Here is a 9,053-nt window from a genome sequence, read left to right as displayed (position 1 = left end):
AACAAATAGACTATATTTCTAGCTTTAAGGAGGAGGAGGAAAGTAATCCCTACCTGCCCAAAGACAGTTTGACTGTCAATACTGCAGATAAAAAGCTGTACAGCTAAGAAAGGATCAAAATTAGAGACAACTGGCTTTCTAGCTCTGAACTACCATCATTACATTACACAAATCACCAGGTAGGGACAGAATACACCAAAATAGAAGTCATAAACTGAGCTAGCCTTGAAGGCAGTTATTGCCCTTAAATGAAGCCATTATATCAAACAAATCTATACAGCTCTGTGTATCCTAGCCTTTCACCAAATTGTAAGTCAAAGATTTTCTTCCACAGCCCGTGGCAATTTTCCACATTTAATATCTGACAAGGAAAACTCATTTTAATCTTCCATCTGCCAAAGCTAGTCTATCCCTAGACCCTCAAGTACTATTAAAATTCACATCATTTACGTGCCTATCAGATTACAAAATAGGCGTGTATTTGTACTTAATACTAACAACAACAAAAAACCCTACAGAGTTATTTGCATAAATAAAAATATATCACTAAGTAGTCACCTTTGTGTAACTCTTCTGAGTTTTCTAGCTCAGGAGTGGCAAAATATGGCCCATAGGCCAAACCTTGCCCACTGCCTGTTTTTGTACTACCCACAAGCAAAGAATGTTATTGTATACTGTTAATGAGTGGTTTAAGAAAATCAAAAGATTATTTCATGACACATTCAGGGCCTTAATTATAGTTTTATTAGAAAGATCCATGTTAATTTATTTGCACAGTGCCTCTGGCTACTTACTGCAGGGCTGAATAGTTGGGACAGAAACTGTGTGGCCTACAAACTTACTAAACTTGGGACTGTGTGGCCTAAAATTTAAGCTGGCCTTATTACCAAAGCTTTCTGACCTCTGTTCTAGCTACTTACTCTAAGTTACAAGACATGCTATTAAGGAGAAATGGACAGCAACAGGACCATGGGGTATAATTACTAAAAAAGAATGTGTTCTAACAGGTAAATCTGGCGTTACAAAGTAAACTGCAAGTGCTGATCAACTGGTACCTGTTTCATCAATTCTGAGCTCTGAAGCTGCCATGTATGTGATCCTCTGAAGTAGTGTCTAAAGTACGTACCCATATAAAACAGACTTTTTTAGAAGGACAATCCATTTTATAATCATAACTTGAGGAAAAAATTGTTTTCTAAAACAAAACGTACTATTGTCACCAATGATTAGGAACAGAAAAATCAACAAGTCCTCTCACAGTTTAGGAAGCTAGAGGGTGGAATTCAGGGCACCAGCTCTAGGGGAACCTTTCTCTCCAGGAAGGTCTTTGTCTTGTGTCTGAGCTTCTGTTCCCAAGTGATCTCCATCTTTGCTCGGCTCACTTGTCTAAACCCTTTCAGGACCAAATTATTTTCTGTGTTCAACTTTTTTGAGGTAAATTGTATTTTGGTACAATTAATGGGACAAGGCCATTTCTCCAGATTCAGTTATACAGGTCCCCCTGCCAGATGGCAGCAAGAACTAGAGATGAGATAAAAGCTTCCTAAACCATAGGTTCCCAAACTTAACTGGCCTACTGCCTCCCTTTTAAAGAAAAAAACATTACTCTTCCCTCCCCCTCAATCCCGCAATTAAAACCTTTTGAAATATAGTTTATAATCTAGGATAAACTGTAGGTATCTGCCCTTTGCACCTCCGTGGATTGTTTCAACTCCCCGCAAGGGGGCGCTATCGCTCAATTTGAGAAAAACTGCTCTTAAAACCAGAGGCAGTGTTCGCTGTGTTTACAGTGAATATCTTTTCTACCTCAAGAAAGATCTGTTCAAAATATACCGTGCACTAATCCTATTGCAGGAAACCTGGTGGTGTAGTGGTTACCCATTAGACTGTGATCCATATGGTGGGCAGTTGTACACCAGCAGCCAGCCACTCGCTGGGAAAAAGACTTGCCTTTCTACTTCCTTAAACAGTCACAGTTCTCAGAAACCCACAGCAGGTTGCTGAGTGAGAAATGACTGGATAGGAGTCGGTTTGGGTTTTTGTGTGTGTGTTTTTGTTTGTTTGTTGTAGTCCTTGTCAGTAACCCTGCTTCATTAACCTAACAAAGACAATTTGGTCCCCAAATGATATTATAACTACAGACATAGAGGTTAGTATGTAAAACACATAATCTAATCCTTAAAATAGAGGGAAAATACTAATGCTAAAATTTGCTAAGGAGTGAGATTGAGGTCTTTCAGATGGCTAATTTTTCAAAAGTATGAGAAATAAGTCAAATGTTAGACGGTATATGGAGTAAATGTAATGGAAGAAACTAACACCCAATAATTACATATTGGGTGTTAGTTTCTTCCATTACATTTAGTCATTACATACATACATACATACATACAATTACATACAATTCATTCCTGTATTCCAAACACCTCTCAGTTGGAGCAATTCTGGGGGGAAACGTGTTTAACTTTGTTTCCTTCTATCTGTTTGTTTCCAAAAATGAAATTGTGCCTAGGTGAAAATGACTATTTTATCCAAATTGAGTTAGAAAGCCCTAGGAGTATGAGGCAACATCTAAATAGAAAAAACAGAAAGATATGCCTCATTCACCTTAGTGATGGAAACATACACCAAAAAAGAGACTCCCCATAATGGTGTGTATGAGTTAGGGATTATGTCAAGTAAACACTCCTGGGAAAAGGTGGTTGGGGGGGACGCGGATTCAAATCATTACCTTTACCTTCCCCCAAAAAACTGGATCTGTGTCTGGTTTCTAGATCTGTTACGTTGCCTGCCAACCCCAGGAGCCTTCAGCAGTCTAGACTACAGAGGGTGGTTTACATTCAGCCAACTTCTGACCTCTAGATTCGCCAGCCTGTGGCTCCCTTGCTGGCCCTGATTCGTCATTCTGCTTCTTGGTCATCAATTTCCATGAGAACCCAGCTTAAAAGTGTGTTTGGGGGAGTAAATGTTGATCATTTGATTGCTCAGAGTTGATTGTTTAATAGAGTACATTACTCACAAGTTATAGTATTTGTTTTGTAAGCCAATCTATTACTTGATTGACAGGTGACCTCCAGAAATCCCTTCAATTCCAAGATCAAAGGGTAACAGGTTGATAGCCTCTATGGAAGTTAGATTTTATATCCAACTGCACCTGTGTGAAAGTGTACAGTGGAATCCAACCAGGTGTGGCCATTTTATAACAGAGAGAGTGAGAACATCTCTCCTCTCTCTTGCCTCTTCACCTTCCTGCTTACTGGAACTGTCTGTCTCCAGGGATGGGCCCCATGTAGGCTGCTGATCTTAGGAGCCATGCTCCAAGCTGTCACTGCCCTACTCTGTTCCCAATGACCTTGGATCCACTCAACTCTACCTACCAGCTGTTGATTCCCCAGCATCCCAATTCACCTTTCTGTATCATGGGCCTGCAGCTACATGGGTATGTAGAGGGTTCCAGGTAGTCGCATTAGATCGATGGACTTGCATTGGAGTGTGCTGGGATGCTTTCTGGATATAAAAATTACTTATTGATATAAAGTTCTTTCTTATGCATATGAGTATCACTAGTTTTGTTTTTCTAGATAACCCAACCTAATGCAGCCTCTTATCAGTCAAGTTTTTTCAGAAATATTAATTTTGTTCTTCATTTTTCTCCAATTCTATCTGGGATCTTCTACTGTAATTCTGGGGAAAAGTCAGTAGCTTACTTTCTGCTTTAAAGTGAAAAAATGTAAAGGCTCCAATTCCAAACCATATTTGATGACTTATGTGCAAATGAGTAATTGTACAGATTAGAATCCTCCCCACTCCCCCCCGCCCCCCACCAAACACATGTAAGTTAAAAAATTATAGGGAAAGGGGATTGGTATAATATGCTTAGGATTTTGCTGAAGAGAAACATTTGACAAGTTTTGAAAAGTTCAACATTGACACAGACATTCACAAATCATGCATCTGGTTTCAATCTTTCTACTTAAAAGAGATGTTTTAAAATGTGTCAAGATAACTCAAATTATTCCCATCTGTTTGAATTCTCTAATTGAGGATACATTAAGTTCCTACCAAAAAGATTTAAAAACACAGCTATGCCATTATATTTGTTTAAAGTTCCACAAATGACTAAAAAGCAAATGCAAGTCAATTTTGTAGGATTTCAATAAGAGAATTCTACTTTTTAAGACAATATGTTTTAAACTCAGAAAGGACATCTCCTAAACTAAATAACAATGATCCACTATGAAAACTCTTTCCAAACAAAACCAGAGAACTTCTTTTTAAACTCAAATTTCTACCAAATCATGAGCTCATGGCTTCGGATAAAGTTCAGAAAACCTGGATTTATTTTTGCCAAAGCAAAACCTAAGTGCCAAAAGAAACATAAACATGCTCAGTTACACTGTACCAACAGTTGCCATCTGATAGTCTTTTAACCTCAAAAAATTAAGTTTTAATCATAAGGTCCTTCTAACTAAGAAATCTTTAAGATTTCTAAATTGTAGAATGACCTTTTTGACAAATTAGTAGCTGTTGTTATTAAAACCTATATTTCTTTTTTTTTAAACCTATATTTCAATTACCCACCGTTATTAAAGGCCAGTAAAGTATCCAAAACAGAATCATCTAATTTGCATTTTAATAATCAAGTTTTAAAATAGCTCAATGTGTAGTAGGTTCCTAAAACAAAAATTACTTGCAACATATATTAATTAACCCATTAACCAGAAGTTCAGTGTAGCAAAAACCCAAATTCATACATATGAACACATACACACTAGGACACCCCAGGAACTAAATGTAAAGCTTCTATCTGTTTTCTCAGCTTTGAGCATTTCTCTGACCAAACCTATTGTCTTGCAAGGCAACCAGGACCCTATTTGAAGTAACCAAATGAGAAGTTCCAGCAACAAGACCTGTGTGAGCTGCAAAGTACAAACCACCAATATCCATTTTTTAATAACCATACAATTAGAAACTTATCAATGATTCAAAATAAATCTGTATCCCTCTAACCCCAAAACTCTGTAAACACTTACAATCCACCATAATTTGGGGTTTTTTTTAATGGTAACAGTGCAGAATATGAAAGACAAGCTTTGTGCAGTACCAGTAGCACAGCTGGCTTCAGTTCCTATCGTAAATTATTGGGCTTTTTCCTCTTGTTTGTTTTAATCTAGATTAACATGTGACCGAGTAATTATCCTGACTTCAATCTTCTTTAGAAAAGGAAGGGGAAAAAAAGCTTTGCTCAGTGGCAATATCGTAGCCAATGAGGTTTACCCGAGGCACAATTATTGCTAATTGGAAGGAAAAAAAGGGGGGGGGGGATGTTTTTTTCTCAACACCAAAAATCTCTCAACATACCTCATTAAATTTTTTAAAAATCAACTAAGATGTTATGTCCATACCCACACATCTATCAGTACTTTTGAAAATAACCTAATGATAGTAATCTTGGAACTCCAGTCCAATAGACAAAAGTAGTAGCATCCTTTGGTGCATCCAAGTAAGTAGGATTTCCATATGCTCTAACCTAGGATGTAGCAAAGAAAGGCCCACGGGCTAAGTGCCAGTACCTAGTTTTATAAATAAACTTTTATTAGAATATGCAGGGGGAACCAAAAACAAAAACAAAACAGACGACACTGGTGGAGCGGGGCTTTCAGGAGAGCATCAAGCAACTCGTTCTGAGTTAGTGCGCCCATTGACATCTCCTGGGAAGGTTCTCTCAGGTCACAGTGAATTTTTTTTTTAAATCGCTTTTGTTCAAACATCGTTTTTTGTGATGAAGGATTTAAGAGAACAACGTGCAGCTGTGAAATTTTCTATCCTGCTCAGGAAAACTGCCACAAAAACTGTTGTGATACTCAACACAGCTTACAAGGACAGCCCTATAAGAAAAACTCAAGTGTACGAGTGGTTTTCTCATTTCAAAAAATGTGAAGTGTAAAATGATGACAAACCTCATTCTGGATGCCCATCAACTTCCCAAATGGATGAAAATGTCTACTCAGAGTGCCTTTGGAGTTCTTTCCACCAGGTCAGAACATTAATCAAGCTTTCTATTTAGAGATTCTGAAAAGATTGTGTAACAGTGTGTGACCAAAAAAGCCTGATGTGTGACAGAAAAGGGGGACTGGTTTTGCCACCATGACAATGCACCTGCTCCCGCAGCCATCTTAGTGTGCCAGTTTTGGCAAAAAAAAACATGCCTCTCTCTTGCCCCACGCACCTGACTCACCTGACCTCACTCTGTGAGCCTTCTTTTTGTTTCTGCGAATGAGAGGAACATGAGGACAGATAATGATGATGCACAAGAGGTCAAAAAAAAAAATTAGGGAGGTGCTATCAGTCATCCAAACAGGTGAGTTTGAAAACTGTTTACAAAAGTGGAACCACAGATTTGACAAATGTATAAAGTGAAATGGAGAGTACTTTGAAGGTTCTTTTGTTTAAAAAAATCTAAAGACATCGCTTTTAAAAAATGCTGAGGATTTTTTTTGGGGGGTAGCCCTTCATACTATCATAACTCTTCATTATAAGGAGCCCGTCTGGACAGCTAATCATAAGGTCAACAGTTCAAACACACCAGCTATTCTGCAGAAGAAAGATGAGGCTAACTGCTCCCAAAGGATTTATAGCCTCAGAAGCCCTATATAAAAGTGCTATCAGTCAGAATCAACTCAGTGATAGTGGGTTATAGCTATTCGTTTACATTTTGTCTACTGTTGCTTGATTTCCCACTACAACAGCAAAGTTTAGTAGTTGAATACAGACCACATGGCCAAAAAAATCTAAATTATTTTCAATCTGGTCGTTTACCAGGAGTCCTGATACCATAGTAAGTCATGTTGGAGGGCTAATTGTAAGGCCAGCAATGTGAAACCTCCAGCCACTCCATGGGTGAAAGACTATAGGCTTTCCAATCTCCTAAATAGTTACAACCTTGGAAACCTACAGGGAAGGCATAGGGTTGCCATGGTCAGAATCGATTAGGTGGCAGTGACTTTTGGGTGCTTTTGTTGCTTTTGGTCGTTTACCAAAAGTTTGTCAACCTTTGCTCCTTAACAAACATTTCCAGGCTTTTCCTGAGAGAAATTCAGAGCTCTGTCACCTGTGCAACTGGATGAGGGGATACTTGGAAAGAACTAAGAGGATGAGAGCTGCTATTCAGGCTCTATACCAAAAATTAAGGAAGTGAAGTGAGGGGAACTCATGGGAAAGAAGAAATGAAAGGCAGGGCTGATTCCTACTACATTATGATCCATGCTAGGAGTTCTAAAAGATTGAAAAACACTAAAGTTTGACTTTAGGTACTTTTCTAAATTCTCTAAGAAATAAAAGGGGAAAATAAAATTGTCTACATAACATACTATTAAACTCACAGTGATGTTAACATTAAAAGTGCTCACGCCTGAGGATATCTTCCAAATTAGCCAAGACAGTTGAGTTCTATAAACACTAGGTTTCTAAAACATGTCATTTTGACTAATTTCTATTCCCTCAAAGAAAATTACAGAAATGGTTTATATTTACTTCCTACCCTTAATGCTGAATTTTAGCCATTTAATGAGATGAATATATATCCAAATTAATTTTCTTCTAAGCCTTCTAGCCTCAAAATTCTCTTTGTGGTATTACTATCTCTTTAGATACATGTCATTTTGACACAAACATCACCTGAGTATTAATCCTAGTAAGTTGATTTCATTCATGAAAGCATTACTTCAGTCATAAATATAAACATCATCAAAAAGTTCTTAGAAAGTAACATCAAATGTAAAGATAAACAATGCAACTGAGATTGTCACATTGATGTAAATGACCCTTACAATACCTCAAACCTAATAGCTCAAATTTTGTATAATGTTAAATATTATAAATTTTATATAAATGCATAGTATCACAGTTTCACTTCTAAGTGAATAGTGTATAATTATGCTTTTTTAAAATTATGCTTTTTAAAAATAAGTTGTTTTGTTTGATTTTGAAGAAAATGTGTAGTTTTGTTCAAGTATCAATTTGCACATGTCCATAAAGATAGGTATATAAGAAATGTCCATAAGCCTACTATTAAATATAAGCAGTTTCAGTATAAATTTGGAGGAAAAATCAAGGAGTTAAATCAGTACACTATCAAAGTAAAGATACTTTCTACACCTTGAAATATGAAATACAATTAATCCCTTCTTCAGTACTTTTATGGAAGCAGAACAAACAATTTGAAGAAAATGTACTCACACCCTGATTCTAGTTTAGGTTTTAAATATCAGTATGTTATCTTAAAAAGTCACTTGCCCTCGTTACACTTTAGAGTTCTCATCTGTAAAATGGGGTCATTGTGTTAGTTGGGTTAGGTCCTCATCTTGAGGTGCATCAAAATCACCTGCAGTGGTATATTATAACAAAGACTGCAAGATGCTCAACTTCAACCTAGCTCTGTCACGTAAAGATCTTACAAGTTGTCACTCCCACCATCACAAGAAATATAAAGCTGGGGTGAGGGGGAAATGGCGAAGGGGGAAACCAATGACTCTTCTTGGGTTGCTCAGAGAATTGAAGGAACAGCTCAAGCCAATGTCACCACCACCAAAGATGGAGTGGAGAAACCACACAAGGACTCACAACAAGACCTACTAATCTGAAGCAGCTGGACCAGTAACTAGTAAGATGTACATGGGTACACGTAAATGGTAACAGTCACAAACTGTCGGGAGATCAGGTATGGACCATGTTGGGAATTAAAAACTGGAGTCCTGGGGGTGGGAGAAGATACAGATGGACGACCACATACTTTTATGGGTTTTATCTCCAAAAATCCCACCAGATTCTCGTGTGAACATCAGGAAAAAGTTCCCTCCAATTAAACAGGAGAGGAGGAAAATAACCAAATTGAATTAGCTCAGAGCATTCTCTATAATAAAGATCTATCTTTTTTTGTTGTTGTTGTTTGCTGTTACTTTTTTTTTTCTTTTTTTTAACATTTTATTAGGGGCTCATACAACTGTTATCCCAATCCATACACACATCAATTGTGTAAAGCGCATTTGTACATC

The 9,053-nt window shown here is 37.4% G+C and overlaps 1 protein-coding gene and 1 pseudogene across 1 annotated transcript in view; one reads left to right on the top strand and one right to left on the bottom strand.

The window, feature by feature from the left end:
• LOC123522689 (arginine-glutamic acid dipeptide repeats protein-like) overlaps positions 1-9,053 on the bottom strand; it is a 315,019-nt gene that overhangs the window by 219,839 nt on the left and 86,127 nt on the right. The window lies entirely within an intron of this gene.
• On the top strand, positions 5,238-5,392 carry LOC115872816 (annotated as a pseudogene).

This window comes from Echinops telfairi, unplaced genomic scaffold (assembly GCF_000313985.2).
Source record: "Echinops telfairi isolate 266 unplaced genomic scaffold, ASM31398v2 ScPeMD7_7457;HRSCAF=8495, whole genome shotgun sequence".
Lineage (NCBI taxonomy): Eukaryota > Metazoa > Chordata > Mammalia > Afrosoricida > Tenrecidae > Echinops > Echinops telfairi.
Note: the sequence above shows the minus strand (reverse complement) of the source record. Positions and strands in the feature narration are given on the sequence as shown.